The sequence below is a fragment of the Kogia breviceps genome, chromosome 4 (assembly GCF_026419965.1).
Source record: "Kogia breviceps isolate mKogBre1 chromosome 4, mKogBre1 haplotype 1, whole genome shotgun sequence".
Taxonomy (NCBI): Eukaryota; Metazoa; Chordata; class Mammalia; order Artiodactyla; family Physeteridae; genus Kogia; species Kogia breviceps.
This window is the reverse complement of record NC_081313.1, coordinates 123,705,196-123,730,181: the sequence shown is the minus strand read 5'-3', so window position 1 is coordinate 123,730,181 and position 24,986 is coordinate 123,705,196. Positions and strand designations below refer to the sequence as shown.

Genomic DNA, 24,986 nt, shown 5'->3' with positions numbered 1-24,986 from the left:
ATCACCCTTCATAACTGTCTTTCTTGCATAGCCAGCATCCAACACTCCTGACTACCTACACTGCTCCCACTCTGGTCTATTTCTTACTTGGTTATTGCATCAGCCTTCTAACCTGATTCTTCTTTTTTTATTTGTTTTTACTCTTGTTTCTTTCTGTATAGCAGTCAGGTTCTCCAGTGACTTCTCATTTCATTTAGAGTATAAGGTAAAAGTCCTTGCAGTGTCCTCAGTGTTAAGCCCTACACAATCTGCCCGCCAATGTATCCTCTCTGTCCCTGTTACCTTCCGCTCCCCTCCCTCCCCTTCTGTGGCCACACTAGTTTCCTTAGGGTTCCCTGAACACAGAGCACTTACTAACTCTAGGGATTTTGCAAAGGCTGTTCCCTCTCCCTGGAATGACCTCTCCTAGCTGCCTGGCTCACTTATGTATTTTGGTCTATGTTCAAATGTCACTTTGTCAGAGGGGATTTATTGGACCTTCTTATATAAACTAGTGTCCCCTGTAGCTTTATATGCCCCTTAACCAGCTTCTTTGTGCTTCATAGAACGTATCACTACTTAATAAATCATGTGCCTATTTATTTCATTGTTTGTCTATCTTCCCATCTCCTAGAATATGTTTCATGAGAACAGCAGCCTTATTTTCCATATCCCCACAAACTTGAACATAGTTGGCCTTCAATAAATATTTGCTGAGCAATTTATTAGATGTAATAAGAAACAGCATCCCACCAGCCCTAAAGCTTGGGGAAGTGGCCCAATTCCAATGACATTCAGCTCACTTCATCTCTCCCGCCATTGTAATTGTCCCTCCTATTGCTTATTAATCACACATCTTTTTTTGCACACAACTACAAGAGGCTGAGTAGCTTGTGCCCCACAGAGCTGCAGTTCCCTCGGCAACTCCTCTCCCTAATGATGATGGTCCAGAGTCTAGTTCAATGGGGTTAGTTCAACAGGTGAGCCACATGTATCTAGTCATTTGGGGGGCTCTCCCCGCACCCGATTGTTTCACAGTCCAACATCTTGGGCTCCAGCCAAAGAGGTCTTCCCGTGTGGGAGAATTGTGTGACCTAAAAGAAGCATGAGAGGGAGAAAATTCAGATCATCGAAAGCAAACCACAGCATTTCCTCTTTCATGCGACTCTTGACTGTCACCTATTGTACTTGGCATGTGTGTAGAATTTTAAGAAACATCTGAATTTACTAACTGACCATTACTAATGGATGCTCCATTTACCAAAGGTACCTTGAGGTTCCTGTTAGCCAGGAAGCTTCCCTCATACACCTCGGATAGAATTTAGGTCGCAGAAGTTCCATCTGCCTTTTACAACAGAGGCACCTGATGGAGATGTGATGAGCAGGGAGGCCTGACTTTTGATTCAGCTTTGCCACTCTTAGCCATATGATCTTGGATAAGCCCCTTAACCTCTCTATGCTTTAATTTCTTTGCTTATAATCACTTAACCTATGGGACTGTTGGGAGGACTCTTTGAGTCCCATTTCTCTTGGTGTCCAGCATACAACAAAACCTCAACAGATAGTAAGCTCGAGGGCTGGAGAATACATCTAATTTGTAAGGGGAATTCAGCATCTTGTTCATACATTTCCGTATGCATGTTCCTACTAGGTGTTATGTCTGTGGATGTATACATCAGCCACAATTTGTACCTTCAGTTTACAAGAAGACAATGTTGGGCGTGATTACTTACTATGCTCTGGGTGGCTGTCAGGGGCTGTTCTACGATCCTGGAACACATTTTAAATGACCATCCGGGCTTCCCTGGTGGCGCAGAGGTTGAGAATCCGCCTGCCAATGCAGGGGTCACGGGTTCGTGCCCCGGTCCGGGAAGATCCCACATGCCGCAGAGCGGCTGGGCCCGTGAGCCATGGCCGCTGCGCCTGCGCGTCCGGAGCCTGTGCTCCTCAACGGGAGAGGCCACGACAGTGAGAGGCCCGCGTACCGCAAAAAAAAAAAAAAAATAAAAAAATAAATGACCATCCCTTGCAGTATTTTTCATGCCTGCAGATTCTGAGTTTTTGCATTCTGTTTCCGTTTGCTGTCAGAGCATTTTTTAGCTTCTCACTTTGTGGATTCTAATTGCTTCTACTTTTTTCTACAGCAAGGAAAACATGTGGACAAAGGGGGCAAAGGACAAGGATAACAAATCCGGCTGTACCTGCTTAGCTGGCTGGATTTCCTTCCTTCTTATTTTGATGTGACATTGTTTGATTTCCCTATTTGCAAACGTGCTGGTTGCTTCCCATCTTGCTAACCTCTTGATCATTTTCTTCCTTCAGCAAGAAAGAAAACAACCACCACCAAAACTTAATTTGCCATACAGTTTAATTGAATTTATAGCAGCTGTCACAAAGTAAGACAAAAACCTCACAAATATGAATATAGAGACTCCTAGGATTAAGTAACCTCTGAAGTTTTAAAATATTCTTCAAGGCATTTATTTGCAAATTGGACTCCATTTGCATATTTCATAAGCACAATACAAATGTATTATTTATCAGGTGGTCTAGGCATGCCTGTTCAAATGAATGGTTGTAAATTCAAACTTCATTTAAAAATCATCATGGTAAATCCATTCCCCCAGCTTGCAGGACAAATGGTCTTTTCAATCCTGCCTTTGCTGTTTTATTCAAAATACTCCAGTTTCCACACTGAGTGACCTTTCTCAGGATTATAGGCCTGTAGATTTGAAGAGAATGGCTTCCAATAATACACAATTACAAAATAATTTACAATATCAAAATTGCCCATTCCCACTGAGTTGCATCTTACCTGTCCTTTCTATCACAACAATACCCATCCCAAAGATGATCTCGCAAGCCTTCAGGCAGACGTGTAACCTCACACTTAGGCAACTTCAGTTGTGAATGACTCAGGAGTTGGGTGTTTCATGCCTTAGTAACTTGTCTAACCTTCATGGACAGGCCTGAGAAGAAAACTGAATTTGAGCTGGTGCTGGTTCCTGGTGGTCTCAGACCCCCATGGGCCAGAGAAAACCATACTTCTCAGTTCCAAGGCAATTAATGAGTGACTAATCCATATAGGAGAAAATAAAATTAAACGAGCAGGTCATTGTTTGGCTTTTTGCCACTTGGGCTTTATAATTCACCATCCATTTTAAGTGCAGCAAGTAGGAGAGCTATTTTTTAATATGATTGCTGTCTTTGGTGAAAAGTAATTACAGGCAGAAAATGCTGAAAATAGAGGACTATTTGTTAAAGCATCTATCAGGGCTTCTTTTTTGCCAGTTTTTTTTTTTTTTTTCAGGATGCTAGAAGGCACTTTTGTCCTTGTAAAACCACACAGTGTTCTCTGTATTATAGGGAGTGAGACACTGGTTTAATGACAAAGAGCTGGCCCTATATCCTGGCTCCCTTCTTCTTGTCCGTCATATCATGTATCCGAGCACTAGTTTTTATCCTGTGGCAACAGCTTCCACCATGGGATTAAAGAGCTGCTTCTCCTTCTAGTCCAATTCAATTAAACATTCCCTGACCTTTTAATAGGTGCCAAGAGATGTTTCAGGTTCTAAAGGTGAAAGGATAAATAAGACATAGGTCTTGCCCTTAAAGAATTCAGTCTATAAACAGAGATGTAAATAAAGAATTATAATGTAGTGCTATATGTGCTTTGATACTTGACGTTTTGGCTAAAGGTTGAACGTAGTCAGCCGGAAGATGAGTAAAATGTATTGTTCTAAACTGACGTACCTCTTAATATCTAAAAATGACTGTTTTTTTGTGTGGAAGAAATACAAATGACTATGTAATTATGCAGAGATAACATCCTCTTTCTCCATTTGTGTATGGGGCATTGGATTCAGCTGTAACTGAATAAAGAGTGGCTTCGACAAATGAAGCTGGATTTTTTTTTCTGCCCTGAAAAGCCAGAGTCAGGCCATTGTTGTGTTGGTTCAGTGGCTTAAATATATCAGGGTCAAGGTCTCTGTGGTCCTTTTTCTTTGGAATACCAGGAGGCTACAATAGCTCCTGTCATCACATACTATTGCAGAAAGGACAAAGGGGAGCAATGGTAAATGGGGGAAAGGTGGCATCTGTATCATGAGACAAAAAATGCTTCCAGATACACCTAGGAGAGGCAGATATTAGTCACATGGCTGTCCCTAGCTGCAAGGGAGTCTATGATTCCAAGAGTGCTTGTTTGTTTGTTTTTCAAGCAGGACAATGTGTAGCAATGAACAAAATCAAGAATCTGTTAGTAAGATATAAGGAAGGGATGGATATTGCATAGGCAACCAGGAGTTTCTGACACTCATTTACCATAGGTATGAAGTAAAGAGATAATATGAAAGAGAGAATAACCATCTGAGGAGATAGAGTCTGCTGCAGAAGCTGGGGTTTGATATGGAAACAATGATCTTGTTAGAAGCCAGAACTATACCATAAAATTGTTTTGATTTTGTATGTCATTTCAAAGTTAGTTTTATGTGAGTAAAGATCCCGGTCATCTGAATGATGTGATATGATGAGAAAAAAAATATTCATTGTGTCTAGAAATGGTCTTCTATGGTGACTTAAATTTCTACTCTCAGGACTGTAAGAACTTGTTAAAGAATCTCTTATAATGCTATTAGTTATAAATGATAAAATAGTAACTCGTGGCTCAGAACAATGGGTTTCTCTGGTTAACACTGCCTTTTGCAGAAAACATAGTCTGAGGGAGTGGTATGGAGGATAAACACATTTCAGGCCACAGGGATGATGGGATGCCATGGTGGGAATCCAGGAATTTCTTAAGGCAAATGAATGTTTTCATTGGATGGAAACATAAGCAGGAAAAAAATTCTGATAGTGCCTGAGGGCAAAGGGATGTGGAACGTACACATAGCCTAGTGGATTTCTTTTCCTTCTTTCTTCTTCCTTCCTTCCCTTTCCTCCCTCCCTCCTTTCTTCCTTCCTTCCTTCCTTCCTTCTTTCCTTCCTCCCTCCCTCCCTCCCTCCCTCCCTCCCTCCCTCCTTCCAGGCCAGATGGCTTACTGATGAATTCTTCCACAAATTTAAGGAAGAAATAGTACCAATTACACACAAACTCTTCCAGAAAATTGAAGAGGGGTGAATAATTCCCAACTTATTCTGTGAGGTCAGCAGTCCCTGATACTAATTTCTCTCATGAATATAAATGCAAAAACTATAAACAAAATTTTAGCAATTAAAATCTAACAGTATACAGAAAGATAATACACCATGACCAAATGAAAGATTACTTTAACATTAAAAATTTAATTAACATAATTGACTGGATAACTAAAATATTAAAAGAAAAAATGTGATCACCTCAATAGATGCAGAAAAAAATATTTCACAAAATATTTAACAAGTATTCCTGATAAAAACTCTAAGCAAACTAGAAATAGAATAGAACTTCCTTAACCTGGTAAACAGATAAACCCATCTATGAAAAAATCACCAATTAATATACTTAATGGTGAAAAGCTAAAAGACTTCCCCTTTAAGTTTAGGAACAAGACAGGCATATCTAATTGCACTGCTTTTGTTAAATTTTTTTACAGGTTTTAGCCAATGGAACAAGGCAAGAAAAATAAGACATATAGATAGCAACAAAGCACCAGAAAAGATACTTACTTAGGAAAGTGCACATTTAAAACACAATATACTGCTATATTCCCAGTAGAATGGCTAACAATAAAACATCTGCCTATACAGTGGGCTGGTGAGGATGTGGAAGAACTGGACCTCTCAGACGTGTTGGTGATAACAATCATTTTAGAAAAATATCACTTTAGATTGGAATTTCTTACAATTTTAAAAATACACTTAACGATAATACTCAACTATTCCATTCCTAGGTATTTACCCAAAAGAAATAAAAGCATATGCAAATACTTGTACATGAATGTTTCTAGCAGCTTTATTTATAATGACAAAAAATTGGAAACAACCCAAACTCAGGTAATGGATTAAAAAATTATAGCATATCCATATAAGGGAATGCTAGTCAGCAGTAAAAAGGAATGAACTATTAACACACACAAAGATGTAGATTAATCTCAAAATAATTATGCTGAGTGAAGGAAGTCAGAAAAAAATAGTACATATCATAGGGTAGCATTTGTATAAAATTATAGACAATACAAAGGAATGAATAGTAACAGTGAGCCAATCAGAGGTACCTGAGATGGGGGGTTGAGAGAGATGTGGGAAGCAAGAACTGGAAAGAATGATTACAAAGACGCAGAAGAAATATTCTGGGGGTGTTTGCTGTGTTTATTGTATTGATTGGAGTGATGTTTGAAAGTGATGGTATATAACATGTCAAAACTTATCAAATTGTATATTCTAAATATGTCCAATTGATTAAAAGTCACGTATACCTCCAAAAGATTTTTTAAAAGAGAGTGTAGAAAGGACTACAATAACCATCTATTAAGGCCTTATGATAAATATTAGAAAACGATTACAGAATAATAATCGTGTATAGGGAGAAGTTGAGCAAAAAATGCTTTGATCTATGCTACTTTTTAATCCTATTCCCAAATGACATGCTAGGATACACTGGGGAAGAATAACTGTCTTCTCATTTTCTCAATATCGAACACACAGATATTTACATCCATCTTCTCAAGGATGTTAGGCACCTCCATTTCCTTTGATTAGGAAAATGAAGTGAGATTTCCAGTCAGGCACATTGCAGCATTATTACTTCTTTGAGAGTATAAAAACTTTTTTCCCTTGTTCAGCAAGTAAATTCTTAGGATGTAGGATCAAAAGAACAGTAAAAAATGAGTGGCTCCACTGTCTCACCAATAGCCCAAGATTTCTTCCCCTCTTCCCTTCCTCACTTACCCAATCACCTTGAGTCCCTCTGGATTCTGCTTTCTTAATAATCAGTCAATATAGCCTCTCTCTTCCACCCCCTTGCCCTTTCTCCCATCAGATGGACTGTTTTGACAGTCAGTTTAGCCAATTAACAATTTGCTTGATTGTCAATTGAAATCATGCAGTGAATTAAACCCAGCAATATCAATCCAATGATGGTTTCAGTGTGATATTGCTAATGGTTTATTCAATCTGATGCAAAAGAAAATTTGATTTAAAAACCTGACGTATTTACCTTCTCTGTTCCTGTTTCCATGTTCCTGCTCTTTACAAGTTCACTGGCAATTTGGGGATATAGAAGTGAACTATCTTTACCAAACACAGCAGCGGTTGCTGAAATGGAGCCATATATAAGATGTTGAGGTATCAAGTAAAAAATAAAAGCCTCTCTTCTATTAGTTTAAGTTTGGAGTCCCCTTATTTTTTTATTGAAGTGTAGATGATTTACAATGTTGGGTTACTTTCTGCTGTACAGCAAAGTGACTCAGTTATATACATATACACATTCTTCTTTTACTTTATTTTATTAAAAAATTTTTTTAAACACATTAAAATTTTTTTATTTATTTTATTTGTTTATTTTTGACTGTGTTGGGTCTTCGCTGCTGCACGCGGGCTTTCTCCAATTGCGGCGAGCCAGGGCTACTCTTTGTTGTGGTGCGTGGGCTTCTGATTGTGGTGGCATCTCTTGTTGCAGAGCATGGGCTCCAGGCACAAGGGCTTCAGTAGTTGTGGCACGTGGGCTCAGCAGTTGTGGCTTGCAGGCTCAGCAGTTGTGGCGCACGGGCTTAGTTGCTCCACGGCATGTGGGATCCTCCCAGCCCAGGGCTCGAACTCATGTCCCCTGCATTGGCAGGTGGATTCTTAAGCACTGCACCACCAGGGAAACCCCTCTTTCTTTATTTTTAACTGTCTCTGAAGCAGCAGAGTCTCTCCTCTTTGAGATCAGACATCCTAGTTAGAAAGATTTTTACACCAAGTTGTGTCTGGTGTGTTAGCGAGATATCCATTCATACTGCGAGCTTTTCTTAAGTCATCATGGTCTCCTCGTGACAACACACTCAGAGAGAATTGCACAATTGTAGGCTCTTTCTATGTAGTTGTCTACACGTCTACAGCCTGTCTCAGAGCCAATTTCAAATTAGATTGTTCTCAGGGAAAATTTCTCTGGGCAAAGATCATCTCCCTCTCTTGTCTCTGTCTCTGTCTCTCTGCAGAAAGAAGCAGGCTGCTCATGCCAAGCCCATGAAAACAACTCTTTACAGTGGCCTCCCAATCAATAAGGAGCTTTATTTGCTGCATGTCACACCCTCTGTTCATTGTATTCCCCAGCCGAGTTGGCACAGAAGAGGCAGCACAAATGCTGGCCTCGACTCTGAAGGGCCCTGCTGGGGCAGTGCAAGAAGAAGAGACAGTGCTGGGGGTCGGAGCTGTGGGATCTGGCTCCAACCCTGCTGTTAACTCACTGCGTGGCTTTGCCCCCTCTGGACCCCAGTCCTCTGCTTTTAAATGAGGTGATTAGACCAAATGGCTCCAAGCGCTGATCAAATTCAGAAATCGGCTATTACATGATCCTAGAAAGAAGACAGGTGTGTGCCATCAGTGGGCTGACTGCCTGGCCTTCCAGTAAGTGGGACTCAGGACCTTCCTGAGCCATAGTTGTGAGGAGAGGGGAATGAGCATCTTCTGGGATGTTTAGCTGTTGGATCCAGTAGAGAATGTTGCTTATTGACAATATTACCATAGCAACTGGTGTGTCATTTGGTACCAAGGTTTAGGGTAATGGTCAAGGTATGCAATTTAAGAGAAATGCATTTTCCTTTCTCAGCTTTGTCAACTTCATTCTCCCAGTCATCCTCTTTAGCAATTAAATACACTTCCCTAAAGAACATTCATTAAATCCAGACAGGTATATTACCAACCCATGACCATGAGACGTAGCCTGATGGTAAAAGAAAATCTGGTATCAGAAATAAAATTGTCATCGCAGAGTCATAGGTCTGCAACAAAAGTAACTTTACTGTGTTGTGAGTTGTCTCCCCTCTTGGGGCCTTGCTTCCTAATCTATCAAATGGAAAGAATTGGACTAAGTATTATTGAAGGTGTCATTCAGCTCAAATATTCTTGCCAGAGATTTGCAAATTGGTGATACAGACATCATATTCAGTGTGCAGCTGTGGTGTGTTTGCCCTGTTTGGTCAGCCACACACACAGTGTTCAAATTTGAATTGATGACATTTAAAAATTTTAGGTTTTCATGTAATGATCCAGATTTCTGGCTTCTTCTGAAAAATAAACAAAAACCCAGCCAATCTAATAATACTGGACTGAAATCCTCCATGGCAGCTTTCAGCTGGAGCTGAGTAGCTGTTGCCCCAATTTTACATGGCCTGGGTCCTCCAGGCCCCACCATCCCCACCATTTCTGAGGTGATCACTGATTCAGGTCATGTATCAACTCTACTGAGTATCTTACAGCTAGCCAGCCTTTCTCATCCTAACTGACCAAGGCATTTGTGTTTTTAGCTGCTGTCTAGCTCTTCTAGGATAGAGATGGCATGATCCAAACTCTCTTTACATCACTAATGCCATCATTTGGCAATGATCTTGGTGGAAGATGGAAACTGGGTCCAAAGACTGCCCTGGATGAGAAAACTGTCAATAACATTGGCTACCTTGACCTCTCATACTAATCAAATGAGCTCACGGGCCTAGGCAACCATATCTACGGGTGATGGTTGGAAATGTCACTGACATTGAATTGGTCGCATGATCCCTTGCTCTGTGACTCTCAGCAAATCAGTAATTCTCTATGACTTGGTCTTTTCAAGTGTGAAACAAGTTGATTTACAATAAGCAAGCTTCCCTCTAAAGCTAAAATTTCCTGAAGCAATATGAATACCTATACAAAGGCCCATATTTAAAAAAAATTTTATTGAAGTATAGTTGATTTATAATGTGTTAATTTCTGCTGTACAGCAGATTCAGTTTTATATATGTATATATATATATATTCTTTTTCATGTTCTTTTCTATTACGGTTTATCACAGGATATTGAATACAGTTCCCTGTGCTATACAGTAGGACCTTGTTGTTTATCCACCCTATATATAATAGTTTGTATCTGCTAATCCCAAACTCCCAGTCCTTCCCTCCCCCAATCCCCCTGGTAACCACAAGTCTGTTCTCTATGTCTGTGAGTCTGTTTCTGTTTTGTAGATAGGTTCATTTGTGTCATATTGTAGATTCCATATACAAATGATATCATATGGTATTTGTCTTTCTATTTCTGACTTACTTTGCTTAGTATGATAATCTCTAGGTCCATCCATGCTGCTGCAGATGAAAAGGCCCATATTTAAATCTGCCTCTGTGTGTGTGTGTGTGTGTGTGTGTGTGTGTGTGTGTGTGTGTTTCAGAGTTGTATGTGTCTCCTTATTTTTAGACACATGTTTTGTGACAATAGGTACAGAGTCTACACCTAGAATCAAAACTAGTGACATAGGAAATGCACTAGGACAAAAATCAGGAAGTACTTCATCTGTAACTGGTATTCCCTAAGAGACAGATGCAGTCCCAGATTCAACAGCAGAATTGGCAATTTAGAGAAGGCCAGTGATGACTCACAAGGAAGAGTAAGAACTTATCAAAGAAAGCCAAATGCTGAAATCCAAGGCCAGAGATAGAAGTACAAGAAAGGATCAGAATAGGACTGTGCGTGTGGCCTTTCTATGCACTAATAAATGTTGCCAAATGCCTTTCTTCTTCCCTCCCAGATGCTAATTGTATTGGGAACTTTTAGCCCTGTGTAGTCTTAGAGGAGACACAAGTACTTTAATAATTGACATCTGAAACTGTATTCCAGCTCAGCCTTCCAAACAAGACTCTAGTTCAAGCTGTGCAACCTCTCTGGGCCTACGGGCTTTAACTATTAGATGGGCAGGCTGACCTTGGCACACTGGGAATATTGGGATTTCATGGGCAGGCTGACTTTGGCAGAGTGGGAATATGGAATTCAGACAGGCTGGGTGGAAATCCCAGCTCTGCCACGTCCTAGGTATCACCTCAGATGAGTTATGAAAACTTCCTAGCTCTCAGTTTCTTCACCTGTAAAATGGGGTTCTAATGGTATCCTCCGCACAGATTTGTGTGAGAATGGGATAATTCATTTAAAGTATTTAGCACAGTGCCTACTTCATAGCAACTAGCTGAAATTTGCTCACCTAACGTTCTTCTTCATTTTATTTTTTAAACTAAAAATTTTAGACCCTTTGCCAATAATAATATTCTTTATTAAGTTGTTTATGCTCAGTGCCTTCAAAATCTACAACTCCGAGAGATGGGTATCATAATTATTATTGCCACTTTTAAAAAGGGAAAACACAGACTCATCATGTTTGGGAACTTGTGTCAGGTCAGAGCAAAACTAAATACAAACCCCCTCTGACGGCAAAGTGTAGGCTCTGAACGATGACCCTGTGCTGCTTCCATCCAATGAGCCATCAGCAACAGTGAGAAAAGCAGATGGGGAACAATTCTACTCTCAAGTGGCTTGAGTGAATGAGTGTTTCCACGTAGGAGTTCAGGAAAAATCTGTCGTGGATGGTGAGGGTGGCTGCTTAGTTCTGTGTGTGTTTTCAAAAGGTCAGTTTGGTTTTGATATTTGATTTCTTTTTCTGCTAATATAATCATTCTTAAATTGATAGTCTTTCCCAAAATTTGACGATGCAGTGTTCCCCTTAATTGTAAAATCTAGTAGAATTGAAGGGAACATCTATGCTGTTGAGAAGTAAACTGTCACCACTGCCATCTAAAACTGTTCTGAAAAGTGCCTTTTTGACTTGAATATATATATATTAATAAATGTGTATATTATATATATATATATATATTAGTATATGCATTAGTATTGGATACATATATGTTTGGAAACTGGAAGTCATAGTAAGCCAGAAAATGTAACCCTACCAAAGGTCCAATTCAAATTTGAAACAGAAATCTCCATGGAACAAAACAGGCCACGTTTGTCAGAACTGACTCCCCAGCCCTGTGTTGGCCAGAACGCCCACTCCGCATCGCCAATGTTTTTTTGCTTTCCTCTACTCTCCAGTCAGCTCTGACTCTGGCAAGCAGTCAAGAAGGGAACAAGAGAGATGGAAGTTCTCTGAGTATCTGACCCCTTACTGGCCGTTCAGCCATGCAAGCTGTGAAACCAGTTAAAAAAAAAAAAAAATAAGTTGCCTTTCTTTTCCTCTCTCCCCTCTGACAAACTGGCCTCTTTCTCCCTCCACCATCACAGAAGGAAAACAATGGCGAGCCTTAGTGTTCCCATGAAAAGGGGCAGTCACACCCTGCAGGCCTGCTGTCACTGCTCCAGGATGCTGCCAGGGGCCGAGAAGGGACAACTCTGACTGCTCCAGCTCAGACTAGTCCTGGCATGGTCGGATGGAGGAACCAGAGCGGGGATTTGCAGCAGGACACCGTACTTGCAGACCGGGCATCCTCCCAGGACCCACTAGGGTCTCCTCTCCCCAAGATGATAACTGGTGTGCAAGTCTCCTTTTAGAAGTGCATAGATTACACTCTGTGTTTCTTTCCTTATTGGCCTTGTAAGGACAACTGGGAGCCCTTACCTAACCCAAAGTGTCTCCCTGTGTACCTTGCAGGAATTGGGGCGTTTACCCAGGACACACTATGGTGCTTCAGCCAAGTGAAAGGCACTATGGAAACTGGAACCACGGAAGGTAGGAGAAAGCTCCTGCTCCCCTTTTTCTTGCCTCCTTGGGGTTTGTGCTGGTTCCAGATTTGAACTGTTCATCTTTGTGTCCATGAATGTAAGTCCCCACATATCCCAGAATAGCGTTCTGAGCTAGTAATGGATTTGATCATCTTTTTCTACCTTTATTTATTTATTTATTTTTCTGTGGAAGCTTATTTTATTCCCACCAGCGAGGCAGCACTGAAATGAACTTTCAGTGAAATAGGTTGGCAGTGAGAGGGGCTAAACTATGCAAGTCTTGTTTCAGGATGGTCTGTTAGCTCTGTAGAATTCTGAAAGCAAACATTTCAAGATGGTCAGACGTTCACCTTGTCCTTCCATTCTGTGTTGAAGATGACTTGCCACTATACATGAAACACATGGGGAAAATGAAGAATTCAAGTTTGACTTGAATATAAACTGTGGGTACATTGAGTCCCAATATCAGCGTATAATTTCCTTTCTGACTCTCAGGAGAGTTTCCTATTCCGGGTCCTTTACCTGGGAAATGCATTCCTTTTCCTCCTCCTGAAGAAATTGCGTTTAATTCTCTTCATTTTCCTCCCTTATACGCCTGAGCTTGGAGACCTTCAAGACTCTCCCCAAAGATGTCTGAATTTCAAAATAGCTTAGTGATAGGCAACTGGAAGGAACTAGAATAGCACTTCTGGGTGTTTTAAATCAAGGTTCAGCTGTTGTGGCAGAACGTAGTAAGGGTTGCCTGAAACAGACTATACCAAATTGGTGGTAGTTATAGATACCAGATGTGGTATAAGACAGGTCTAAAACTAATATTAATGAATGAGGATGTGAATAGTTGACAGAGTTGAACTTGAATATGGAAACTAACATGCATAAATGCATGTGAACTTTTGGGCCATTCTATAGCATTTAAATTCTGAATAAAAAATTATTTAAGTAAAAATTATTTGATCTGCAATGTTGCTATAATTCATTTTTAGAAACTCGATATAATTAATGGTGTATATCTCAAAACCAAGTGATTTATGATTAAAGAGTGAGAAAAAGCACACTAACATAAATTAATGACTAAATCTATAGAGTTATAGTTTTGTATAACATCTTCTATTTTTCAGTTGCATGATCAAATGAAGCTTTACAAACAATTCTCATAAAGCCCCTATGAAGTAGACAGAGCAGGATTTACTAGATCCATTTATGTTCATCTAATCAAAAATATTTTTGAGTGTCTTCTATATGGCAGCCCTGACCTAGGCATTAGAAAAAAAGGGAAGGGAAAAAAAATTACTTACTCCCTAACCTCATGAATCTTAAGAAAACTGAAGCTCAAGTTAATCAGTTGTTTTAAATCTTGGCTTTGATTCAAAATCACTTGCACTTTTTAAATAGTAGTGACTTCCAGATCCTCCAAGAGGTACTGAGTTAGAGGTTTGAGGACCAGGGTGATGCAGAGTATTTTAATGAGCTCACCCAGATGATTCTGATGTTGTGGACTGGCTTTGGGGACCACCAAGCTAGATGACTTCTCCAGGTTATCCATTATTCTCAGACTCTGGACTTAAATCTTGTCTTTGTGACTGGCTCCCCACCTACTGTAAGGGTTCTGCGTGTCTACTCAAGCCATAGCTCTTATCAGTTGAGGACTTACTATGTAGTGATTACTCTAATAAGTGCTTAAAATAAATTAATAAGATAATGTAGGTACAGCATTTACACAGTGCTTTACACTTTGTGAGTACTCAATATTTGTAAGCTGTTATTATAAATGCCATTATAATTAGATCTTCATTTTAATTTAACCCTCACCAAAATCTTAAGTGGTAGGTGTTTTTATTCCCACTTAACTTATGAAGATATTGAAGCTAAACAAATAAAGACTAAGCTCTTTGACAAGAGCTCCATAGCTAATCAATGGGTGAGCTGGGTTTCAATCCAGTCTATAGGACCCCAAACCCAGCTCTTTAAACATTGTTGGGAAGACAGAGATTCTCACTTGGTAGGTTGAAATAAGGCATAGGAATCTGTATTTTTCACACATGCTCTTATGATCATCATGACAGGTGAACAGAGGATGGGTTTAAATGTTTGCTGCTCATGATAAATAAGTACTGCAGCCTGCTTGAACTAACCATTAATTGAGACACAGTCAGTCAGGATGACAATCACTCCCAACTTTTGTCTAAAAAAATCACTCTAAAGTGGTGAAAAAAGGGAGAATCATTTTTTAAGAGGAGAATCAGATTGGACACTAACATGTCCAACTAATACTACCTCAACGACAGTTGAATATTTGTTGAGTGAATTAATGAATGGCTTTCAATTAATAAAAATCAAGGTTCTTAAAAATCAGGCTTTTTAAAATTGGCCTACCCCAGTTGGGTTAAGTCAATAAAAATTATTCAACTTTCAACTTTGTCTTTTTTTTTGCTTAATGAAGTGTCTTTTAAAAAATTGAAGTATAATTGACTTAGAATATTATGTTAGTTTCAGGTGTACAGAAAGTGAATCAGTTATATATACTTTTTTCTGATTATTTTTCCATTATAGGTTATTACAAGATAGTGAATATAATTCCTTGTGCTATACACCAAATCCTTGTTGCTTATCTATTTTATGTATAATAGTTTATATCTGTTAATCCCAATCTCCCTCTCCCTTCTCTTTCCCCTTGGTAATCATAGTTTGTTTTCTGTGTCTGTGAGTCTGTTCCTTTTTCGTATAGATTCCTTTGTATTATTTTTAGATTCCATATATAAGTGATATCATATAATATTTCCCTTCCACTTTACTTATTTCTACTAATGACTTTTCTGTTCCATTTCTACCACTTTCTAGTCGGTGACCTTGGCCAAATCACTTAATGTCTCTGTGCTTATGTTCACTTGTCTGCAAAATGGAGATAATAATAAAGGTATATATTAGGATGGTGTGAGGGCTAGGCGAATATGAAATCTAGGTTGTTATTAGATGCTCAAATCACATTATTGTTTTATAAAGGCAGGGCTGAGACTAGGTGAAGTGACAAAAATAAAGATAGATATTTTTAATTCAATATTTTAAAAAAACCAAAATTAATGAGAAGAATCCATGATGAACAAAATATCAAAATGTTTAATAAAGAAAGGATCAGTATTACTGATTTACTTTTCCTTTTGCTTCAGTTCCAATATGGCTCAGCATGGCACTGTTACTACTAATTTACCTAAATGTATATCTTGGGTATCAACTAGTAGGCTAGATTTTTTTCACATTCCAAATTATTCAGTAGGATATTAGATGGTTGATACTATAGCTCCAACAGTAAATTTAGTGAGCATTATTAGATCCAAGGCACTGCCCCAGAAAGTGAAAGGATTATAAAGATAAATATAGTCAAATCTTTCAAGGAATGCACCATTTAAGGGGAGACAGGAATTGGTACAGAAGAATAAGGCATTGCATCATAAATATAATACAGGGCAAGGTGAGCTAAAGACAAAGTGCTTTGACTAAAGACTAAAGTGCTTTGAATACAAAAGAGACCAAAATCTCATATATTTGAGGGAACTGTTGAAATAGTTCTTATCAGAATTCTGGTGAGAGGCAAAATGGCTTTATTAGAGGGGGAGAAGTTGCAGATGATGAGAAAGTACGAGATTCAGGATGTATTCTGGAGGTAAGGAACTGGATCTTAGTGGAGAGGTAAAGTAGGAAATTAAGACAGCTCCTGGATTTTGGCCTTGAGCAATTGGGTGGTTTGTGGGTGCAAGTTACTGAGTCTGGGAAACCTGAAAAGAAGCATATTGGGGGATTCCCCCTCCTCTCCTACATTCAGTAGCCGGGTCTATAAAATAAACTGGCAACAGAAAGATTAACAGGAGAAAATGTATACAGATGCATAAACTTTTACTTTGTGCATGGAGGCAACCCAGGAAAAAAAGTGAATACTCAAAAAGGTAGTGAGATTTGAGAGTTTATATACCACCTTAACAAGGGAAGTGGAAAGGATGTAGGCCTCTTAGAGGAGAATTAATTATTTTTAGGAAAGATGAATGGTCCCTTAGAAGAAGAGATGGAAGAGATGAGAGACTGTGACAAAGTTTATCTGGATGTGGTGTCCCCTAGTCTTCTCTCCTGTGATAATAAGTCCACCTGTGACAAATCAATCTTCCCTGGTTGATAAGATTCCCAGGGACGGGATTTATGAACATGAGTTCCTACTGGAGAATCTGTCTTTAGGCAGATAAGGGGAATTCAGAGAAAGCCTCTTGCTACATTTGCTGTTTCTCAAGTGCCTTCAGCTCAAAATATGCATGTCCTGAACTCCATTAGGGAGAAATATCATGAGCTTCATTTTGAGCATAAGTGTGAAAAAGTTGTAAGATACTCAGGGGTAGATACTAAGAAAGAAGTTGTAGGTATGAATGTGGTGCTTCAGAGAGAGAATGCGAGATGGAGATAGAAAGTAGGGTGGCATCAACACCTAGGTTGTATTTGGAACCACTGAACTGGGTGGGCTCACATATGTCATGCAGACCATTAGACATGCAGTCAACAGACAACTCGTCCATGTCCTGAAGCTTTCACTCCTGCTGCTGGTTAGGATGCCATCTAAGCATTGTTCACTTGCTTTAGTTCTTGGAAGATCCACATTGAAAGTTTCTGATTCCCCATGTGCAATTCGTGTGTTTGATTTGCTTAGCATGCACATTTCATATAATACATCATTTCATCTTATGCAGTTTTACACTACATCATCCTAGGAACACTTTACATGCTGGACATTGCCTATGCTGGACATGAGACAATTTCTGGTGGGATTTCTGATTTTTTTTCTTAGCTATTGCATATAACTATTTTCTTTCTGACACTAGAATTCTGGGGTATTTTATTTGTTCCCCATTCTGCAGTTCTTTAATATCAGTCAGTATAGGTCAGTTCATCTTTTTCATGGGAAATAAATATGATATTTATTCTGTTTTGCTACATGGGCATAACCTTCTTTCCTAGCCCTCTTTCTGAAAAGACAACTCACGTAGTGAGAAGGATGAGGCAGTCTATTGATTCAGTTGCCTAATGAGAGAAAAATATCAATTTGGCTGCTGGTGTGAGATGCATCTGATACACCCTAAACTAAACACTGATGATTTCAAGGACCTTCCAAGCAAACAGGAATCCTCGACCTAGAACATTTGCAAGAATGTCAGATCTTTGAGCTGATGTTTGAGAAATGTGGGGATCACAGGAATGATTTTTCAGCTTCCCTTCAGTCATTATGACTCTTTGCTGTCACCCAAAAAGAAAAATACCGATTGGATTATCTCAAAGCAGCATAAAGACTGTGACCTTCTCATTTTATATTAGAAAGAAACCAGTGATGGACAAATAACCTTCCTTAGATGTTTATGCAACATAAATGGTGCAGGGTGATTGCCACCTCACAGATCTTAGCCTAAAATATATAAAACAGAGCCTTGCTTGCCTCTCTCCTCCCACTCTTAGATATAAGATGCAGTGGTGGCAATGATAAAACCTCCCTTTTGGGAAGAAGAACTCTTGTTTTTGGATGGGAGCTTTCTGGATCAACAATCTCAAGCCACCAACATAGGGTTATTAATTAAGCTCTAACCTGAAGTCAGGTTATCTCTAACTTTAGGCTGGGTTACCCAGTTAGTGACCTTAGGTCACCAAATGATTTTTCGAACCTTATTGTGTATATGAATCACCTGCGGAGTGTTTAAAATGCACATTCCCAGGTCCTACCCTTAGTGATTCTGATTCAGGTCTTGGATGGCGTCAAAGAGCTTGCAAATTTCACAGGCATCCCAAATAATTCTAACATAGGTTGATCCAAGAGACACACTGAGAAATTCTATTTGTTCTTTCCTGACATCAGGTAGCTATTGTGAGAGCAGAGCAGATAGAACATCTGAGCGTATTTTGAGTGCTTTTTAAAGGAAATCAGAATGCCAATAAACACGAAGTTACTGTGCAGCCCAGTTGTCTGCCCCAGGCACTGAAGGGAGTAAAAGTCTCTCCTCTGTGCATCAAAAGAAAGCCCGGAATCTACTCTCTGCATCCAGCCAGCAACAAAGGGATTTCCTACGCAACTGTACTTTGTACCAGGCTCCAATCCACTAGAAGCAAAATTGGTCTGATTATGAACAAGTTGCCATGAGATGAAAGCATTTTTCTCAGCTGTGATTGAGGATGCCTTGATGCTAGAGAGCTGCGGTCTTGCCATGCTCTGAAGGCACCTTGGTGAGAAGTGGACTTGCAGGAAGCTTGCACGGCTCTGTTGTTGGACTACCTGGACTACCATTCCACGTAGTCCAACAACAGTGTCAACTACAGGAAGCAGAGGCACACCAATCCTAATGCTACCACTGGGCAAAGGGTGGAGGTTCACTGGCTAGTTCTTTGTAGAACATTTGGCTCCAGTAAATCCAAATGCCAAGCTTCCCTTGGTTCACTTCCTTAAAGCTGCTGTCTGGATGTATGAAAAGATAACTTGCCTTTTGTTTTCTTCTTATGTTACTGATTAAGCAGGCTGAGCATCATCCCACTGATTGCCTGTTATTCGTTAATGTAATTTAAAAGCCAAGAATAAATAATTAAGCACATAGACACTGTAGAGTGACACCTGGTTTTGGGCCCAAGGTTTCAAAGAAACATTATGCCTTTCTCTTCAGTGTTTATTTATTTATTTATTTTTATTTTATTTTATTTTATTTTTAACATCTTTATTGGACTATAATTGCTTTACAATGGTGTGTTAGTTTCTGCTTTATAACAAAGTGAATCAGTTATACATATACATATGTCCCCATATCTCTGCCCTCTAGCGTCTCCCTCCCTCCGACCCTCTGTATCCCACCCCACTAGGTGGTCACAAAGGACGGAGCTGATCTCCCTGTGCTATGCAGCTGCTTCCCACTAGCTATCTGTTTTACGTTTGGTAGTGTATATGTGTCCATGCCACTCTCTCACTTTGTCACAGCTTACCCTTCCCCTCCCCATATTCTCGAGTCCATGCTCTAGTAGGTCTGTGTCTTTATTCCCATCATGCCCCTACGTTCTTCATGACCTTTGTTTTTTTCTTAGATTCCATATAAATGTGTTAGCATACGGTATTTGTTTTTCTCTTTCTGACTTACTTCACCCTGTATGACAGTCTCTAGGTGCATCCACCTCACTACAAATAACTCAATTTTGTTTCTTTTTATGGCTGAGTAATACTCCATTGTATATATGTGCCACATCCTCTTTATCCATTCATCTGTTGATGGATACTTAGGTTGCTTCCATGTCCTCTCTATTGTAAATAGAGCTGCAGTGAATATTTTGGTACATGACTCTTTTTGGATTATGGTTTTCTCAGGGTATATGCCCAGTAGTGGGATTGCTGGGTCGTATGGTAGTTCTATTTTTAGTTTTTTAAGGAACCTCCATACTGTTCTCCATAGTGGCTGTATCAATTTACACTCCCACCAACAGTGCAAGAGGGTTCCCTTTTCTCCACACCGTCTCAGACCAGCATTTATTGTTGGCAGATTTTTTGATGATGGCCATTCTGACGGGTGTGAGATGATATCTCATTGTAGTATTGATTTGCATTTCTCTAGTCATTAATGACGTTGAGCATTCTTTCATGTGTTTGTTGGCAATCTGTATATCTTCTTTGGAGAAATGTGTATTTAGGTCTTCTGCCAATTTTTGGATTGGGTTGTTTGTTTTTTTGATATTGAGCTGCGTGAGCTGCTTATAAATTTTGGAGATTAATCCTTTGTCAGTTGCTTCATTTGCAAATATTTTCTCCCATTCTGAGGGTTGTCTTTTCATCTTGTTTATGGTTTCCTTTGTGGTGCAAAAGCTTTTAAGTTTCATTACGTCCAATTTGTTTATCTTTGTTTTTATTTCCATTTCTGTAGGAGGCGGGTCAGAAAGGATCTTGCTGTGATTGATGTCATAGAGTGTTCTGCCTACGTTTTCCTCTAAGAGTTTGATAGTTTCTGGCCTTACATTTAGATCTTTAATCCATTTTGAGCTTATTTTTGTTTATGGTGTTAGGGAGTGTTCTAATCTCTTACTTTTACATGTACTTGTCCAGTGTTCCCAGCACCACTTATTGAAGAGGCTGTCTTTTCTCCACTGTATGTTCTTGCCTCCTTTATCAAAGATAAGGTGACCATATGTGCTTGGGTTTAACTCTGGGCTTTCTATCCTGTTCCATTGATGTATATTTCTGTTTTTGTGCCAGTACCATACTGTCTTGATTACTGTAGCTTTGTAGTGTAGTCTGAAGTCAGGGAGCCTGATTCCTCCAGCTCCATTTTTCGTTCTCAAGATTGCTTTGGCTATTCAGGGTCTTTTGCGTTTCCATACAAATTGTGAAATTTTTTGTTCTAGTGCTGTGAAAAATGCCAATGGTAGTTTGATAGGGATTGCATTAAATCTGTAGATTGCTTTGGGTAGTAGATTCATTTTCACAATGTTGATTCTTCCAATCCAGGAACATGATATATCTCTCCATCTATTTGTATCATCTTTCATTTCTTTCATCAGTGTCTTATAATTTTCTGCATACAGGTCTTTTGTCTCCTTAGGTAGGTTTATTCCTAGATATTTTATTCTTTTTGTTGTAATGGTAAATGGGAGGGTTTTCTTAATTTCACTTTCAGATTCTTCTTCATTAGTGTATAGGAATGCAAGAGATTTCTCTGCATTAATTTTGTATCCAACTACTTTACCAAATTCATTGAATAGCTCTAGTAGTTTTCTGGTAGCATGTTTACGATTCTCTATGTATAGTATCATGTCATCTGCAAACAGTGACAGCTTTACTTCTTCTTTTCTGATTTGGATTCCTTTTCTTTCTTTTTCTTCTCTGATTGCTGTGGCTGAAACTCCCAAAACTATGTTGAATAATAATGGTGAGAGTGGGCAACCTTGTCTTGTTCCTGAACTTAGTGGAAATGGTTTCAGTTTTTCACCATTGAGGATGATGTTGGCTGTGGGTTTGTCATATATGGCCTTTATTATGTTGAGGAAAGTTCCCTCTATGCCTACTTTCTGCAGGGTTTTTATCATAAATGGGTGTTGAATTTTGTCAAAAGCTTTCTCTGCATCTATTGAGATGATCATATGTTTTTTGTCCTTTAATTTGTTAATATGGTGTATCACACTGATTGTTTTGCATATATTGAAGAATCCTTGCATTCCTTGGATAAACCCCCACTTGGTCAGGGTGTATGATCCTTTTAATGTGCTGTTGGATTCTGTTTGCTAGTATTTTGTTGAGGATTTTTGCATCTATGTTCATCAGTGATATTGGCCTGTAGTTTTCTTTCTTTGTGACGTCTTTGTCTGGTTTTGGTATCAGGGTGATGTTGGCCTCATAGAATGAGTTTGGGAGTGTTCCTCCCTCTGCTATATTTTGGAAGAGTTTGAGAAGGATAGTGTTAGCTCTTCTCTAAATGTTTGATAGAATTCGCCTGTGAAGCCATCTGGTCCTGGGCTTTTGTTTGTTGGAAGATTTTGAATCACAGTTTCAATTTCAGTGCTTGTGATTGGTCTGTTCATATTTTCTATTTCTTCCTGGTTCAGTCTTGGAAGGTTGTGCATTTCTGAGAATTTGTCCATTTCTTCCAGGTTGTCCATTTTATTGGCATAGAGTTGCTTGTATTAATCTCTTAAGATCCTTTGATTTAGTAAGTATATTACACCTTTCCAAGCAATAAAATGGGCAACTTTAAAGAACTTTTTAATTGGGAGATTTTTTTAAAAAAGAAAAAAAAAAGGCAGGACATACGAATGACCTGCAGTTCAAAACACGAAGTCCTGTCAATTACATTCTATCCCACCTGTTCAACACACCATCCAGGTGCTGCAAACAGAAGACAGTTCAGAGGAACAGTGTTATAACCCCTTAATTGCTACATCACTCAATAAGTTACAATTAAAAAGCTCCTTATAAAAAGAAGTCCACCTATCCACAGATATTGGAGAATCCCAGACTCTTCCGTACATTACTGAAAAAAATGCAAATACATTCATAAAGGCAGAAAAACTTTAGGTAACATGACAGCCCACATCTTTTCGCTGTTCAGACTCTACCGGCCACCTCAGTATTGCGGAAACGTTCTATCGATTTTGGCAGCCCAGGCTCCAGACATGCACACCCACGTTTGCATCCCAGTTATGTAACTCTGAGTATGCATTTAATCTCTCTGTGCCTCTGTTTCCTCATCTGTAACATAGAGAAAATAATTGAAGCCACTTCAAGGGCCCTTGTGAGGATGAAATTAGGTAATATACATAAAGTATTTTTAACACAGCATGGAATATAGTCAGCATCAATAAATGTTTGCTCTCTCAGTATTAGGACTAATTTAATCATTATACCAACTCTGTGAAGGAGGTATTCTAATACCCAGATTTTGGCTGAAGAAACTGAGATTCATAGAGTTTAAATGACGCAGTGATCCCTCTAAACTTGTTAGTAACCAGAAGACCTATGATTTAAACCTAGACGTGAACACTCAAGTGAATTAATAATGTTGACATGTGGTGCTTCAGAGACCAGGTGCTGGAATCAGGAAGCTGAGTCGGAATCTTGGCTTTGTCATTACCAGTTGTGTGTCCTCAAGCACGTAGTAAAAACAATAGATCCTATATCATAGGGATGTTGCAAGATTTAAATGAGATAATGCTTGTTGGTATTTAGCTCAGGGAACTGCACTCAGCAGGAGCCCCATAAACATTCTTTCATTTTTTTGTAAGGAACAGCACTGGCCTTAGTCAACTCCACTTATTCCTCCAAAAGCCCACCCACACACCTTAGAGTCATCCTTGACTCTGCATTCCTAATTTCCCTCAACACACCTGCTCATGTAGTCTAAGTCTTATATCATTCTTGCTCCTGAATATCTCAGATATAATCTCTAGAATCCCTCGACCTCTCCAACACAATTGCCACTCTCCTAGTTTGGGCACCATCTTCCCTTCTCTGGATATTGAAGCAGCCTCCTTGGTTTTCTCCATCCTCCTTCTTGTCTTGACCACCTCCAGCCTGTTCTTCACCCTGTACCTGCAGTCGTATATCTCATGTGCACACATGTCACTTGCCTCCCTAAATCCTTCAGTGGGCCCCATTGTTCTTAGGATACTCCCAGCCTCCCTCACTCTCTGTTTTCCTTCGTGTCCCCTGTGCTCCATTTTCCCTCTCATGCCATAGTCCCTCACCTCCAGCACTACACATGTGCTGTCCTCTTTGCCACAAATATTGTTCACCCTCTCTTTCCCTGGCACACCCCTACTCATCATTCACATCTCAGCCTTCGTTTCACTTTTCCTAGTAAGCCTTCCCTAAGCGTGAACTCTCAGCTTGATGGCCCTTCCAAGAGGTCCTGGGTGTTATCTATCATAGCAATGTTATCTATCATAGCACTTGCCAAATGCATTATGATTTCCTTACTCCTTGCATGTTTCCTCTGCTAGATCATAATCTCCATGAAGGCAGGGCCATATATAATGTGTCTACTACAACTACAAGTTGTATAAGCAGCCCTAACACCCAGCACAGGGCCTGGCACATCATGCTACTGAACAAATATTATTGAATAAATGCATGCATGAATGAATGACCACCAGCTTTCCAATCAGCATAGCCCAACAAAACAGAATACTCTAAGAAAATTCATCCTAGTGGCAGGAGTGATGTTTCTTATTACTAGTTCAATGCCCTGTCAGTAAAATTGGTGGATGGGATTCCTTCAAACTTAAATAATTTATCACAGAATAGAGCTGCCATTTTTCAATGTGCCAGTACCAGTGGCTGCCTAAAGACCCAAGTTAGACCAAATGGCGATAACATTATATTTTCAAATTGTCAAAACACTTTTACAAATATTGTTTCCTAGGATTTATACACCAGATCTGTGGGAGACTGAGGTGAGGACTCCAAGACATGAAGAAGACAGTTAGAACTCAGTTCTCCTCTCAGCGTGTTACTTGCCCACATGATGCTGCCTGATGTACAGTTAATGTGGCCATTACCCCAGCCCTGGTCTCTGAAGACATATTGCTATAAAGCAGTGATTCTCACTGAGGGGAAGGGGAGTGGGATAGGATTTTGCCCTCCAGGGGATATTCAGCAATGTCTAGAAACATTTTTTTTTTTTTTAATTGTCACAACTTAGGCAGGGAGGGCTTGATACTAGCATGTAGTAGGTAGAGGCCAGGGATGCTGCTAAACCTCCTACGATGCACAGCATAGACCTCCTCCCCCATCCTTTAGTCCCCCGACCCCAGCCTCTCTGCCACCACCAACAAATTATCCAGCCCCGAACGTCAATAGTGCTGAAGCTCAGGAACCCTGCTGGAAAGC

The 24,986-nt window shown here is 39.6% G+C and overlaps 1 long non-coding RNA gene across 4 annotated transcripts in view; it reads right to left on the bottom strand.

Moving 5' to 3' along the window:
* Positions 1-682: 682 nt before the first annotated feature.
* LOC136794058 (uncharacterized) overlaps positions 683-24,986 on the bottom strand; it is a 33,915-nt gene continuing 9,611 nt past the window's right edge. The window contains exons 2-5 of one of the 4 annotated variants that reach the window (XR_010840275.1): positions 2,795-2,948; positions 2,181-2,295; positions 1,713-1,917; positions 683-1,073 (exon numbers count right to left, since the gene is read on the bottom strand). This is a non-coding gene — a long non-coding RNA (uncharacterized lncRNA). Of the gene's footprint in view, positions 1,074-1,712; positions 1,926-2,180; positions 2,296-2,794; positions 2,949-24,986 lie in introns of all 4 variants that reach the window. The other 3 variants (XR_010840274.1, XR_010840272.1, XR_010840273.1) reach the window with 3 other exon arrangements.